Source organism: Pezoporus wallicus, unplaced genomic scaffold (assembly GCF_028554395.1).
Source record: "Pezoporus wallicus isolate ANWC-B61680 ecotype Strahan unplaced genomic scaffold, APGP_CSIRO_Pwel_v1 contig_6783, whole genome shotgun sequence".
NCBI lineage: Eukaryota > Metazoa > Chordata > Aves > Psittaciformes > Psittacidae > Pezoporus > Pezoporus wallicus.
In genome coordinates, this window is record NW_026637555.1 from 1,810,627 (window position 1) to 1,826,559 (window position 15,933).

The 15,933-nt window shown below is 40.0% G+C and overlaps 1 long non-coding RNA gene across 2 annotated transcripts in view; it reads right to left on the reverse strand.

Annotated features, from left to right (window-relative positions):
- LOC130597656 (uncharacterized) overlaps positions 1 to 15,933 on the reverse strand; it is a 135,337-nt gene that overhangs the window by 73,866 nt on the left and 45,538 nt on the right. The window lies entirely within an intron of this gene.

Genomic DNA, 15,933 nt, shown 5'->3' on the forward strand with positions numbered 1-15,933 from the left:
AATGTTCACTGGAAAACACCCCAACAAAACCCCTCAAACTGGGTTCTTTCTTTGGCATGAAGGTAGATTTATCCCTTGAGAGGTGGGCTATGGGTGTTACTGTTGTGCCCATTCCTCAATAAAAAAAAAAAAAAATCCAACATTTCTCTATGTGAATGCCACTTTCAAATAGTTTGGGTTAGGGACTCTGCACAGCAGCTGAAAACATTGTGCCAATGTACCACAAGCAGTTAATGCAAAAAATCAGCCCATCAGGAATACAGCAGTAGAAAGAAAATGATAAATAACTGTTATATCAAACCCAGAAGAGGAAAAAATAAAATATCTAAAGTTCACTGTAGATATCTCCAAATAAATCTATAAACCATATACCAGAAAGTTGCATGCGATGGGTTCTGGAGTCAAACTACCATTGTTGTGTCTGGGAATAATTAGTGGCCACGAGACTAACTTTACTTAATTCCATATGTTTATGTCACTATTAATATTCCTTCATTCTTAGGGACTCACTTTGCCTATTGTTAATTTGTAACTAGATGTTAAGCTTATCTGAAATCCAGTTTTCCAAAAATGATATACAAAACACTTTTCATAGAATCATAGAATAGTTAGGGTTGGAAAGGACCTTAAAATTATCTAGACCCAACCCCCCTGCCATGGGGGGGTTGGGTCAACACTAAACCTCACACTAAACCATGTCACCCAAGGCTCTGTACAACCTGGCCTTGAACACTGCCAGGGATGGAGCATTCACAACTTCCTGGGCAACCCATTCCAGGGCCTCACCACCCTGACAGTAAAGAACTTCTTCCTTATATCCAATCTAAACTTCCCCTGTTTAAGTTTGAACCTGTTACCCCTTGTCCTGTCACTACAGTCCCTAATGAAGAGTCCCTCCACAGCATCCCTATAGCCCACCTTCAGATACTGGAAGGCTGCTATGAGGTCTCCACGCAGCCTTCTCTTCTCCAGGCTGAACAGCCCCAACTTTCTCAGCCTGTCTTCATACAGGAGGTGCTTCAGTCCCCTGATCATCCTCGTGGCCTCCTCTGGACTTGTTCCAACAGTTCCATGTCCTTTTTATGTTAAGGACACCAGAACTGCACACAATGCTCCAGGTGAGGTCTCACAAGAGCAGAGCAGAGGGGCAGGATCACCTCCTTGGACCTGCTGGTCACGCTCCTTTTGATGCAGCCCAGGATACGGTTGCTTTCTGGGCTGTGAGCGCACACTGAATCTGGCTCATGTTCATTTTTTCATTGACCAACACCCCCAAGTCCTTCTCCTTGGGCTGCTCTGAATCTCTTCTCTGCCCATCCTGTAGCTGTGCCTGGGATTGCTCCGACCCAGGTGTAGGACCTTGCACTTGTCATGGTTAAACTTCATGAGGTTGGCATCAGCCCACCTCACAAGTGTGTCGAGGTCCCTCTGGATGGCATTCCTTCCCTCCAGGGTATCAACCAAACCACACAGCTTGGTGTCATGGGCAAACTTGCTGAGGGCGCACTCAATCCCACTGTCCATGTCACTGACAAAGATGTTAAACAAGACCAGTCCCAACACCGATCCCTGAGGGACACCACTCATTACTGGTCTCCAGCCGGACATTGAGCCATTGACCACAACACTTTGCGTGCGGCCATCCAGCCAGTTCTTTATCCACTGAGTGGTCCATCCATCAAATTGATGTCTCTCCAATTTAGGGACAAGGATGTCGTGTGGGACAGTGTTGAACGCTTTGCACAAGTCCAGGTAGATGATGTCAACTGCTCTACCCCTGTCCATCAGTTCCACAGCCCCATTTCTTTTTCATAGCCCGTTTTCTTTTAAGAAACTACTCTTAAATTGTGATAAACCATAGGGAAAAAAAAAAAAGATTACTTGCAGAAGTTAGAAATAATGGGCTTTCGACATGTAACACTAGCATAGTTAGCTGTACTCAGCACTACTCATCTGGGGTATTATTTTGAGGACATTTGTGTTTACTTTTGGACCAACAAATAAGTTCCCATTCTCACTCTATTTCATGTAAAACCATTTATATATAATTCTGCTCTAATTCTGTCAGTCGCATAGCTCTCATTTTAGTTCTCATTAATAAAAGTTCATTATTCAGTTGTTAACTGAAATTGTTAGCAATAAGAATAATAAATGATCAGAAGTCTGGAAAGCAATGTAGAAGGGAGGTTTGGAAGAATTTAAGGGTCTTAGCCTATGACGGAGAGGAAGGAGACCTGACTGCAGTTGTCAGATGCAAAGGCCTTGGACAGAAAGCCATTCTTTCTTCCTTGTGTTCCCAAAAGGAAGTACAACACAGCCTTAGATTGCAGCAAAGGTACCCATGTGCATGGTTAAGTGCTGTGAAGACACCGGTCTCCATCAGCAGTTCCACCTCTGACTCGTTGGCTGGGCCTGGTAAAAGGCTTTCATGTCAGAGATACAGATGGCTGTCAAAGATGAGAGTGAGAAGGGGCTACATCTTCCTGCAGAGTTGGGTGACTATTTCTTGAGCAGAGCTCCTGTCTCATTTCCTGATGTTCTGTAGATCCTTCTCCTGTTATGTCAGTAAAGGGATAGCAAAATAAGGCATGTAGGAGGAAAGGAAACTGATTTTTAATTGACTTCACCAGGAAAGATGTTTCACTTTTATAAAGAATTCTACACAAATTAAAATAGACCCTTAATTTATTCCTTCAGTTATCTTTACCCTTACTAAAGTTGGGTTGTTGGTATTTTTTTTTTTGTAACACGCTGGTGTCTACCAGATATATGAGTGGGAGGTTATTTTATCATACAGGCAGAAGATGTTTCTCTTGGCTAAACTGTGATGACTTACATCATTCCTCATGGGCTTTAAAATGTGCTAAATGGTATTTATTATATCTTCCAACTATTTATTAAACACTGAACTGAATTGTTTTTTCCTGCCTAAGAAGCATAGAGCATCTGGAAGGAATGCCATCCAGGGGGATCTTGACACGCTTATGAGCTGGGCCAATACCAACCTCATGAAGTTTAACCATGCCAAGCAGAAGGTCCTGCACCTGAGTCAGGGCAATCCCAGGCACAGCTACAGGTTGGGCAAAGAAAAGATTCACAGCAGCCGTGCAGAGAAGGACTTGACTATGTTGGTCGATGAGAAACTTAACATGAAGTTGTTTACTGTGAGGGTGGTGAGGCACTGGAATGGATTGCCCAGGGAAGCTGTGGATGCCCCACCCCTGGAATTGTTCAAGGCCAGGCTGGACAGAGCCTTGGGCAACATGGTCTACTGTGAGGCATCCCTGCTCATGGCAGGGGGGTGGAACTAGATGATTTTAAGGTCCTTTCCAACCCTAACTATTCTATGATTCTGTGAAGCTGCTGGGATAATGTGCCAGCACATTATGCCAGCAGCGACTAAACGAAATGCTTTTGGTGTTTTTAAAATCCGCATGTTTGACATCTAAGCCTCTCACAAACCACAACTCAACAGAAAATGGTTGTAAGAATTTCTCTTGCTACAAGAAAAGAATTAGTGTTACATTATAATACTCTTTTTAGGACCAAAATAAAATCAAACGTGGCCACAATTCTGGGATATGTTCTTACTAGATCCATCCTGAATACTTTTGGCTACCCAGCTCTCCAGCCTGAAAGATGTTCCCAATGGTACCATCTTTCACCCATACTTCAGATGTTGCTTTTAGGAGCTGATTTTCAGAGCAGCTATGCAACAATAACTTGGCTGTGAAAGATTACTGAGGACAACCATGACAATTTGTTTCAAGGTGATTTAAGATGACAAAATTGTGTGTCTTTATAAGAGTAAAATTCAGGCTGAGTATGACTGAATAAAATAGCTGAAAGTTATTGCTAGAAAAGGAACAAATTTAGCCATATGAACATTAAATCTTTAACCCCCCAGCTTGCAATCTACTGGAATAGTAATCAAGCAATAGTGTTAACAGATGAGTTTGGAGACGTCTGTTTTCACTATTGTAGGGATCTAAAATGGGGAACATATAACCTGATCTGGAGAGCTTTATGCTACAAAGAAATGTCAGAATTGAGAGTCTTGAAATACATTAAGCAAGTTAAACAAAACATACTGAATTTTCTGTTTACCTTGCACTAGTATCTTGGCAAATTTAGTTTAAAAGCATACTTTATAAAGTATTTTGACTTCCAAGATTTTCAGAAGTGGTTTACCAGACAGACATGCATTGATGTGAAACCCCAAGATATCTCTGTAGTTGAGTGACCCATGCTGACAGTCAGTAGCACAGTTGAGCTTCAACACAGATTTGGGATGAGGTTCAAGTCTCAGCTCCTGTTCTGCCATGGGAAACACCTCACTGGATCCTTGGGCTCTTGCTGGCTTTTAGCCTGGAGTCCTACTAGTATGCACACTGAATACCCCTCCCCATATCTAGATCATCTAGCTTAGTGTTCCCATTTATTTCAATATGATCCTTATCCATTTTATAACAGAGTAGGTTGCTTTGCCATTTCCTATATACACCATTTTTAGAAATGAGGTAGATACATAAGCCCATCTAAAAACTCCTGCCCCTCTGAGTTTCTTCAAGCATCTAAGCATCTTTGCCATGTGCTATCATTCATGTCACCAGTAAACAGATATCTCAATCGAAACTTCCTGCAGATGTCTCTATCAACATAAACAGGATTGTATCAACTTGCAAGTGCTGAAGTTTTAGCCCCTTAACAATAAGTTGATTCAAAGTCTTCCACAAACTCCATTTTTCCTATGAATATTTTAATATCCTGTACAGACAGGATCATTTAGACGCTAAAGGGCCAGTATGTTAAACAATGTCATAATCTTAGAGAAGATGAGTTTTCTTTTTAGTAGTTATAATGGATATTCCATTAGACAGCAAATCACACTTATTAAGTACTTATTTTTGTTAGAGCTGTTTCTCAGAATGTGAACCAGCTCTCCTTTAAGTTAGTGCTTATGTGCTTCATGAACAGTAATTTTGCTGTACTTGTCCAGGAACTGTTTATTGCAATCAGTTAAATGATTTTAATTTTTATTTTCATAGTTAATTTTGATTTAGCCATCTTCTTTTTCCAGTTAGTCCCTTCAACCCTTTAAAGAATTGACCAAACAATTTGGAAAAGCTTCAGTATCTCACTGTGCTTCTCTTTAGCATTCCAGGCCTGGCTATTTATATTGCTCAAAAGCTGCCTCCACTTACCATTAGCTATGCAAATACTTTCAATGTAGATGTAAAAAGAGTAGGAGACTTCTGTCATTAAAAAATAAATGTACAAACTATTGTAGCAATATAAAGTGTATTGAATGACTAGTGTGTTAGGTGAACTACAGAACTGGAGTAAAGCAGATGTAAAATTCAAAGCTCAGAGGCTCTTTTAGAAGGTTCCTGGAACTATGCATGTGTTTATGAAATTCTGATATCACTAAGATGCAGTTCCCAAAATAGATGGTTTTTAAACCTTCACTTTCTTCTATCTATCACAGAAGAAAATTCCACAATGAATTTCACAATGAAGCCAGCTTGCAGCTCCTTCTGGTGTCAATTTGGATAGTCATGGGTCAGCTAAGGGTCATGTTTTCAGTGTTTTTAAGACACTACAATTAAGAACCAGACTGAACCTAAGCATTTGAATTCTTAAACGTAAAAACTTTCTTTATACAAACCTGATGATGAATTAAAGCATTCAGAACACCTGTGCCAGCTCCTAAGGTTTTTCTTTAATTAACATTAATTTAATTAACATTCAAGCGGAGTTTAAGCAGATTGGATAATTTAAATCTGTATTTGGAGGAGCACAGAAGAAAAAAGAAAGCTCAAGGACAGGAAATCCTGCATCAGAGTTCAGTAACTTCCAGATCATAGTCCTGATTCTGCTACTTTCTCATTACAGATTCTTGGGCAAATTATTAAGGCTTTTTTACTGCATATGCTAACTCAAGAACAAACCAAAAGCAAGGTCCATGTTAAGATCCCTACGGAACCAGCCCTAAGCTGTGTTTCTCTCCAAGGAACAATTTAAATTATAAGTGCTCTGGTCACCCTAGAGAACATACGGAAATCAATGTCTTTCAGTGGAACTGCCACTGTATCTCTGTGAGCATTTTCAAGGAATTGGTCACCTGTGGCCTACCAGAACAAAACAGGAGTGTGCAAAACACCACCATACTATATGGAGAGTAGCATGCCCACATTAAGTTTGTTCTGGTGGTGATTTAGAGCAGAACTAAGGCATATAGATTTGAATAGCTCTTTCCTTTGATTATGGCTACCTGTGCATTCAGGCATGTATTGGTTGTCCTGAAACAATGTTGGTCTTGCTTTGGATGGTTGGTTCTGCATGCTTTCAACCGGATTTAAAGAAAAGTTGCCATATTATTACCATTACTGAATTGCGGAACTGAAGCATTAGGTAGAAACCTAAGGAAAACTAATCAAGGGGCATCAGGTATTTGATTAGCAACTCACTGTCAATGGACATTCCATGCAAGAATCTTGGGAAAAGACAGTCTCAGAAAATAAAATAATGTACACAACATTCACCATGCTGACACGCTCAGAAATGTCTCAATACTGCAACATCTGGTATTAATATCAAAATGCACATTCTAGTTGTCCGCATCCAACCCCAAACATCAACTTTGTTGATGTATGATCTCGCATATTCTTAAGGCCAGCGTGTGAATCAGACATGCTGTTTCACCGTATGTCTAGCAGAGAAGATGACAATGTGGGCACTGGGCCTTTCTGGCTTAAGACACAGGACTATGCCACCCAAGCAAAGGATTCCAAAGGAGGACATTTTACTGTAATGATTGTTTCATTGATGTTACAGATGTCTTCTCCTAAATATCACAGAGCAAGCTGAGTAAACTTTTTTTTTGCCAGGCACATGCATTGTCTTCATAAATAGTTCTCAAGGCCTTTATTTCCACACATAAGCAAGATTATCAAGTAATTTTTTTTTCCAAAAGGCAGTGCCTGTTTCCAAACTGCTTCTACCTTGCCTGTCTCACTGTGCAAAAAATATAAATTCCAAACCAAACACTGTCTCTTGGAAGAAACACTAATTCCAAACTGCCCTTTCCTTATCTTCAAACAGTGCTGGTAAAGAAAGAACATGGCACAGCTACAGCATCTGGATCAGAGAGGCCTCCAGCATCTGTCGCCTTTGCTACAGCAGAAATTCAGTACAATCTTTCAACGACTTCTTTTGCACAACTGCCAACATTAAGTGTGTTTTTTCTTATCTGGTCCAAATAAGGTGTGATTTTTTTTTTTCTTAAGCAGCCTCTTCAATAGTGCTTTTACCACAGGGTTATCCAAAAGTACAGGCTGGGACATCAGCTGCCCAGAACATTCAGAAGTTAGTCAACTTGGGTTTTTCAAGTGTTCTCCTGTTTGTGCAAAATTGTTCTCATGCCACGTTTCATGCTTCATCTGTTTCACCACCTGAGGATTCTACTGTTTGCAGATCTCATTTATGGGAAACAGCCGTAAGATGTTTATCAAGCTCGGTTTTCACTTAGAAGCCACAGGAACATCTTGTGTTGTACAAGACATCAGAACTTCCTTTTCTTGAAAAATTCCTCTGGAAATTTTTAATTTCTCTGTCAAACTTCCATATTTCCTAATCCATATGCATCCACCAAAACGTTCTTTTCTAAACAATACAGACAAAACCAGTTCTGCTGTCCACTGCTTTATCAAGCCTACTTCTATCAAGCGAGATCTTGTTCAAGGCTAAATATCACAAAAAAAAAAAAAAAAAAAAGCCTTACACATTGAGGTGGGGAGGAAATCCTAAGCGACATTGCTCAGAGCATCGGTATCAGCAATACGAACACAAACCCATGAATTCTATGAAAACAGATTAAAAGAAACCTGACATCTTATGGATTTGCATTTTTTTTTAAATGAGCTTTTCAACTGAATTGTACACATTTGTTTTCCTCTTAATTCCTTACACATATACACAATTCTGTCTTTTCCCACCCAAAAAAAAATCCTGGTTCACCAGAGGATTTTGGTAGAAACAGGCAGGCGCCCTTAAATGATTACAGATACTGGCTGATGGGGTGAATGAAGTTGCAGCTGCCTGATGACCTGCTTATACTGAACTTGTAGGCATATAAGTATAGCTAAGATTATAACTCATCCAGCCATCTACACAAAGTGGTTGTGAAGCAGCTGAAGGTTTGAAGGGTTCAAACACTCACAGCACTTAACTAAAATGCAAGAGTTTGCTTTCTGTAGGAAGTAAACAAAAGTGCTTGGAATTTCAGAATTGTGCCAAATTAAAAAACTGTACATATTACCTAACTAAATAGCTTTCTACACAGTCCCTCCCTCCTACAGATAGTAAGTTCACCTCAAAGCTGTAATAAAATAATTTTGTATTTCAGTTACAGTTTCATGGAAAATGGCAGCTCAGTCAACATAAAGGAGGAAGTTTACGGTTGAGAGACACTATTCAACAAAAATCCCGGAGAGGAGATTTTTCTGTAATGCTACTGAAGCAGCAGTTACAATAAACATGATGTGCTGCTTTCACTGCATCTGTTTGACCATCTACGTCTTGGCATTCTCACTCTGCATCTTCCAACAGATAAAGCAACTACACTCTGGCATTGTCCTTATTGCAAGACAGGCAAAGTCCCCCACAATGGTTAAATCAAGTTCCTGTGAGAAATGCCTCACTGACAACAAAAATTTCTGGGTTTGATTATAGAGATGTATTTGTCATACTCATAGAGAAGTGCCCATATGGGAATGATGTGTAGTCATGAATGATCTGGACCTAATTAACTGACAGGTTAGTCTAAAAGCATCTGCACAACCATCACACTGTAGGCTTTTTGGTGAGTCCTGTTACTACCTTTTCAAGGCCAGGTTGGACAGAGCCTTGGGTGACGTGGTTTAGTGTGAGGTGTCCCTGCCCATGGCAGTGGGGTTGGAACTGGATGATCTTAAGGTCCTTTGCAACCCTAACTGTTCTATGAGTCTACTTACAAGAAGACTCCACAAGTCCTGCATTGAACCCTAGCTTAAAGTCCAAGACTGACCTAAAGGCTGAACAGACACCCTTTATTACCTTTAAAAAAAACAAGTAAAATTAAGATTCATATTGAGAATTGGTTTTAGAGGTTACAATGTTTTTTTTTTTCCCAGTTATTTTCTTATTTCTTTAAGACTATCAATCAGCCTCCCACATACTTACCTACATGTGCATTCCATATGTGCTTTCTTCCCTTCTGAAATGTGATTACTGCAGTATTTCTTCTCTTTCTTTCAAATGCAGACCTATAGGATTACACATTGCTGCCCCTTTAATTAAGATGTAAATCCTGATGTGATAGATGTTTCCTTGCCGTGATTCTATCGGAAGCAAAGATTAAGATTTTGATTTCTTTTTTTTTTTTTTTTTGTACTGAAGCTGGGACATGGACTTTTGATGCTGATCAGCCTGGCCTCTGTGCACCGATAATCACTCTATTCTTGATTGTCTATGTAGAGCTTTCAGTCCCTCTACTGCAAGCTAGATTTAAGGAATTAGTACTGCAGAGGGTGATCTTTGTCTGATCTCTTGTTCCCATACGGTGTCTAATAAGAAAGTGATCTACAAACTGTTAATGGTGTGGTGGTGCTCTTGGCATAAAGCAGAACAGGACAAATACAAGGAGAGGAGATCCTGATGATACACTCCTGCTTCTGATGTGGCCAGCATCGAAGCCTAGGTAGGAGGCTTCCTTAGACAACTACTTTTCTCCCTTTCCATCCTGACCTGTTTTTCATCTCTCAGTTTACTGTCCCTACAGCTGTGTTTATGTAGCCATCTGTAGGATTACATGCAGAATCTGATCAGTAGAAGGATGCTTTATCATGCATTGCTCAAGTTAGAATTATACAATAGTACATACTTCTAGAGGACATCTGAAGATCATCTGGTCCAATTTCATGGCTAACTTCCAAATTAGAGAAAGCTTTAAGTTTAGATCAGGTTGTTCAGGACCTTGTCCAGTTGAATTTTGAAAATCTCCAATTTTCCATTACTCAGGCTCTATTCCAGGGACTGAACACTCATTTGGAAGAATTTTCTCCTTCTATCTGGTCAGTTTTCCCTACTGTAACCTGTATCTGTTGCTGGCAATCTGTGTGCCTCCAAGAAGAACCATAGTCTGTTTTCTGCATAACCGCCCATGAGGTCGCTAAGACAGCCTCTGCTCCAGGCTGAACAAACACAGGTCTCAGGCCCTGTCTGTATGTTAAATACTTCAGGACCCCAAGCAATAGCTGGGGGTCTGTGTAGAATCATCAGTATCTTTCTTGAGCTTGGATCCCACACAAGTCTCCAAACACAGAGGTGGTGAATACAGACTATAACCATTTCCTCAACCCTTGAAGGAAGATAGCCTTCAGCTGCACTGACAGAAATGAAGGAACAGTAAAATTCAGATGTGTAGGGATGCCCAGAATAGAAGTTTCCACTGAGACTTAATTCAAAACTTATTGGAAAAATAACAGAATCTTTCCTGACTTCCCCCAGAGTCATTAAAATCCTCACTAGGTCCAAATCCTGCATGCCCTAGGGCTGTTCTGCGTGAACACATTTAAGTCAGAACAAAATGCAGCAAAGCAAAAAAGTACTTTATAACTGCTTTGATCAAAACATAAAACAACTGCTTGTGAGACAGTGAGACGTTTGAGGCATTCTGGCTTTTCCACATGTTTCAGTCCAAGAATCAGCTAATCCTAATGCAGAATTTCTTGGATTTATCGTGCATGTTCCCATATGAGTCTCCACTTTCAACTAAATAAAAATTAGACTAACCTTTAATTAATTTAAGTTTAATTAATCCTGTTTGTTCCTCTCTGCTTTGCTGGCATATATCTGAATATGTGCATGCCTGGTTTAAAAAGATATTGTCTACACATTATTTCATCAACTGTCCGCAGGCACAGAAAAACTGGTTTAGGGTGAAGAGTAGATAGGGGGAAGTACATGCATGGAGACGGTCCTCAGCTATGTTTAAGCTACTGCAAAAAGATAGGCAGTAATTGTTTTCAAAATTGTACACTAGAATGGTCTTAAATTACAACAGATGTCATTAATGCTGAATATTATTTCAACACTTCTTTCTTCTCATGGATCTGGATGCCTGTAAACAAGCGAGAAGAAAGATGAGTCTTAGAAGGATGAAGACAACAGAATCATGATAATCCTTTAAGAAATACTCTTTTTGGTACAGCTTCACTCTGCGCTGTGCTGCTTCTGGGCCTGGCAAAGTAATGCGGCCACCATATGTTAGAATGCTTGTCACACCTTGTGAGGCTGCAAACAGTTTTTCATTCACAAGATTTCTGAGATGTATTAGGGAAACTCAAGAGATCCATACTGTTGTGTGTCCCTCTTGCATGAAGCCTTTTGAGTTCATAAATGGAAAAAAGATTTCAGACTTCAGCTAATTGGAGCAGGTTTGTTAATCACAAAGCAGCTTAGTCTAGGAACATTTATAATACTACAATTTTTGAGAAATCTTAGTAGTCTTCCATAAAGAGAAAGCAAGATAGCTTAGGAATAAGTCATACAGAACTAAAATTACCTGTTGTAAGTAGATTTGATTGTAAACTGAAGAACTAATTAGAACTGCCATGATTAAAAAAGCTTTTGTCAGACTTCTGGTTCACATCAGCTGCAGGATGACTCAAGAGTGACTGTAGGGGACTGAAATGGAGACACCGGGTGTCTAATGGAACACCTGAAATAACGGGTTGGTATCTGCTATGTGTTATAATGATGTGATGCAAGAATAAAAAACAGCACCTCATTGAAGAGCAGGAGAGATCAGCTTTCAGTATGGTTTAAGTATCATAAATGCCACGTGTGGAGGCTCATTTTTCCCCTGTAAAAGGAGCCTTGTTTGGTAGAGCACACATACGTTTCTGGCATTATGTTAAATCTGCATGCCCTTTTGTCATCTGATTAAGCACAGCAGAACCCAAGTTGTAACTATTTAGGGCTTTCTGTGTGATGGACATGCAGTCTGCTATAATACATATAGATGTTTTCTTAAAAGTACTGTGTGTTTTTAACTGCTACTTTTGGAATAGAGATCGGAAAAGAGAAGGAAGGAGTGGGAAAAGGAAGCTCTTTTTCATAATTATTAAGTAACTTCACCTTATGGATCCCGGATATATGAATGCCAATCCCAGTATAAGTAATCTACCTCAAACACTTCCCTGTGCTGCTTCTTTAGTACAAGACATAGTGGAATTTTTCACTGCTTAGGAAGTTTCCTTGGTAAGAACTTTGACTTCTGTGCTTCTCAATCTTTGTGATCTACTTGCGCTCCTGATTTACCTATCAAATTGGATATTTTGTTCCTCTGTGGCTGTTTATTGTATGTATTTAGTACAGGTTGGAATTAACTCTACTGTACAGCTGAAAGTTCCACAAAAAATATTCTAGATTTCTTATTATGAGTTCCCATTATATAATGCTTTCATATATGATGCTTTCAAATATTCTGAGACAGCTCTTATCTTTTCCAAATACATAATTTAGTAAATCTTTCTATGCATTAATGATACATCATATCATGCATCTATGCATAGGATACATCAGTGCAGAACTACTGGATGACCTTGATTATAAGTTGAGTTTGCCAATGACACCAAGCTGTGTGGTTCAGTTGATACCCTGGAGGGAAGGAATGCCATCCAGAGGGACCTCGACACACTTGTGAAGTGGGCTGATGCCAACCTCATGAAGTTTAACCATGCCAAGTGCAAGGTCCTACACCTGCGTCGGAGCAATCCCAGGCACAGCTACAGGTTGGGCAGAGAAGAGATTCAGAGCAGCCCTGTGGAGAAGGACTTGGGGGTGTTGGTCAATGAGAAAATGAACATGAGCCAGATTCAGTGTGCGCTCGCAGCCCAGAAAGCCAACCGTATCCTGGGCTGCATCAAAAGGAGCGTGACCAGCAGGTTGAAGGAGGTGATCCTGCCCCTCTGCTCTGCTCTTGTGAGACCTCACCTGGAGCATTGTGTGCAGTTCTGGTGTCCTCAACACAAAAAGGACATGGAACTGTTGGAACAAGTCCAGAGAAGGGCCACGAGGATGATCAGGGGCTGGAGCACCTCCCGTATGGAGACAGGCTGAGAAAGTTGGGGCTGTTCAGCCTGGAGAAGGGAAGCTGCATGGAGACCTCATAGCAGCCTTCCAGTATCTGAAGGTGGGCTATAGGGATGCTGGGGAGGGACTCTTCATTAGGGACTGTAGTGACAGGACAAGGAGTAACGGGTTAAAACTTAAACAGGGGAAGGTTAGATTGGATATAAGAAGGAAATTTTTTCCTGTTAGGGTGGTGAGGCACTGGAATGGGTTGCCCAGGGAGGTTCTGAATGCTCCAACCCTGGCAGTGTTCAAGACCAGGTTGGACGAGGCCTTAGGTGATATGATTTAGCGTAAGGTGTCCCTGCCCAAGGCAGGGGGGTTGGAACTAGATGATCTTAAGGTCCTTTTCAACCCTAATTATTCTATGATTCTATAATGACATTTACCTTCCTGTTTTGTTTTTCATGGTGCTTCGATCCTACAAACATCCATATACATACTTTCTTTGTATGAATATTCTTTCTGAAATCAATAGGAATGGCTTCACATATGAAGTTACATACCAGCCTGTGAATTTGGAAAATGAATGTGGAAAGACTGAAGTTGCCCAGGAGCAAGTAGTTAAAAACCACATATGGCCTCTTTGAAGAAGTTAAAGCTAAATTTTAGGGTTATTAAAATTATTTTTCAAATTAGAAGCAATGACTTCTAGAATAACAAGGGACACAGATATATAGAACTAGCTCTGGGATATTAATGGCATTACTAGGTGAATACTTAGAAGCATTTCAGAATTACAGTTTGTTCAAACAAAAATCCTTTTCTTTCTCCATCCCCAAATACATCTAAATTTCAAATATTTTCGTATGTTTCATTAAAAGCTGCTGTTCTCAGCACAACTCAGCGTTGCACAGGTAAACCTCATGAGCCTATTACTTCCTTGGCAGACAGTTCAAAGACAAGATAGACTTTATTTCTTTGTGTCAACTTAGACTGTTTCACCTTTCATCTTGAAAAGAGATTGGAAAGCTGATAAATGTAACCCACTGAAGGAGATATATGTGAAAATTATTTTGCTCTAAAGCCACTGGAAGGTTGCTTATTTTCAGGAGCATCATCATGTACCCTTTGAGGAAAAAAAGAAACTGCACATGAAGAACTTAACATGACAGGCACTTCCAAAGTTGTTCAAAGAAAAAGACTCCAGTTACAGTGATGGCAGTTTGCCCTTTTACCATGCCCTCTCTTTTTCTGGTGCAAAGTTTTGTTGAAATTTAAACATATTACCTGCACTGGAACCTGAGTCAGTCATCCAACTGGAAGGACTCAACTCTGGCTCTGCAGAACATTCCACAGTAGAGAGACTGGAACTGAGGGAAGGACTTACGAAAGCCTCATGCCCAGGAGAACATCACAGCATCTACTGAACACCCATGGAGGGCTTATGTGTGGCTAGGTGCTACCACAGTGTATTTATAAGCAAGGCCATAGATCACAAGTAATTTTATAGAAATAAAATACATTAAGTGTTTCAGAAGCTAAAACAAGAGAAGCAAACACACAAAGAAAATCCAGAGAGAACCCCAGCCTCCATGGTTGATGCATGGGAATGATCACTTTCAGTACCCAGCAGTGGGGCAGATTCTCTTTACTTGGGAGGTACATTTAATTGCTCATTATTTTCCACTGGTTTTGCTTAAGTTCTGTTCTTACAGTTTGCTTTCAATGCTGTCTGCTTTTTGGCCTAACGATGGATGAATTAACCTAAAAAAAATAACATCAACTAGCTCAAGGACTGAAAGTGATTTAGCCACAGCAATGCCACATTAGCCAGTCTCCCTTGCACAGAGGATACAGAGACAGATAAAACTACTTTTTTGAACAGTGAATTAATTTCCATGATGTCACACCCTACTGTGTCTAAGTTCCTCATCTCTACACTATATTTTATGGTTACGTGATCATTTATCTAAGACTACATCTGCAAAACCAACTGCGGAGAGTTGGACAGGAGAAAAAGTGGAGTTAAGCTGTTCAAAAGCTGAATCTCTTCACATGGGGGGAACTTCCCCTGACTCCCGAAGAAAGTCTCCAATTCTGCCTTGCAATTGCACTTTCTTTATGTTTTTTCCCCTGGCGAACATTGCAGACATTACACACTTTCATGTCCGACAGGGGCTTGGTTTCCCTTTTTTTAATTAGGAGAAGCTGTCAAATATGTCATTGCACAACAGCATTCCTGTCAATTTTTAAGGGTATATCAAAGGCCCATTACAACCAGCTCTGTAACATGACTTACAAAGCAAAGGATCCCTTGAAACAGTAAGTGCAAGCTTTTAAAAATGGATAACTTATTTAGAAAAAGCTTCAAGAACAAACGAAAGAGAGACTGCAATTTCTCAAGACAATTTCAGAACCCACCAATGGGTCTGCTGATTCAAAATCTGTGATAAAGACTGATAAAACCCACATGATTTGAAAGAAATCAGTGATACAGTCTACTGATTCCTTGCTATTAAATCATCTCTGTCTTTAATATTTTTTAAACATATAAGTGTATTAGAATCTTAAATAAAGAAGTATCTGCCTGATATCTGCATAAAATTAAATTAAATTTGAGAGCATAAGACAACCTTAAGGCCACATCCCTCCCCTCAGGGACAAGAAGTTTCTGAGAACATTACTGCAACACTTATTGAATTTGTATCCTTCAGGAAATGAGAACATTTAAGATATTAAAACATAGTGATAACAGTAAAAGAGGAGGTAAGTCTTCCCGTATTTTATCCCTAGTCAGGAGAGTTGAAGGAGTGA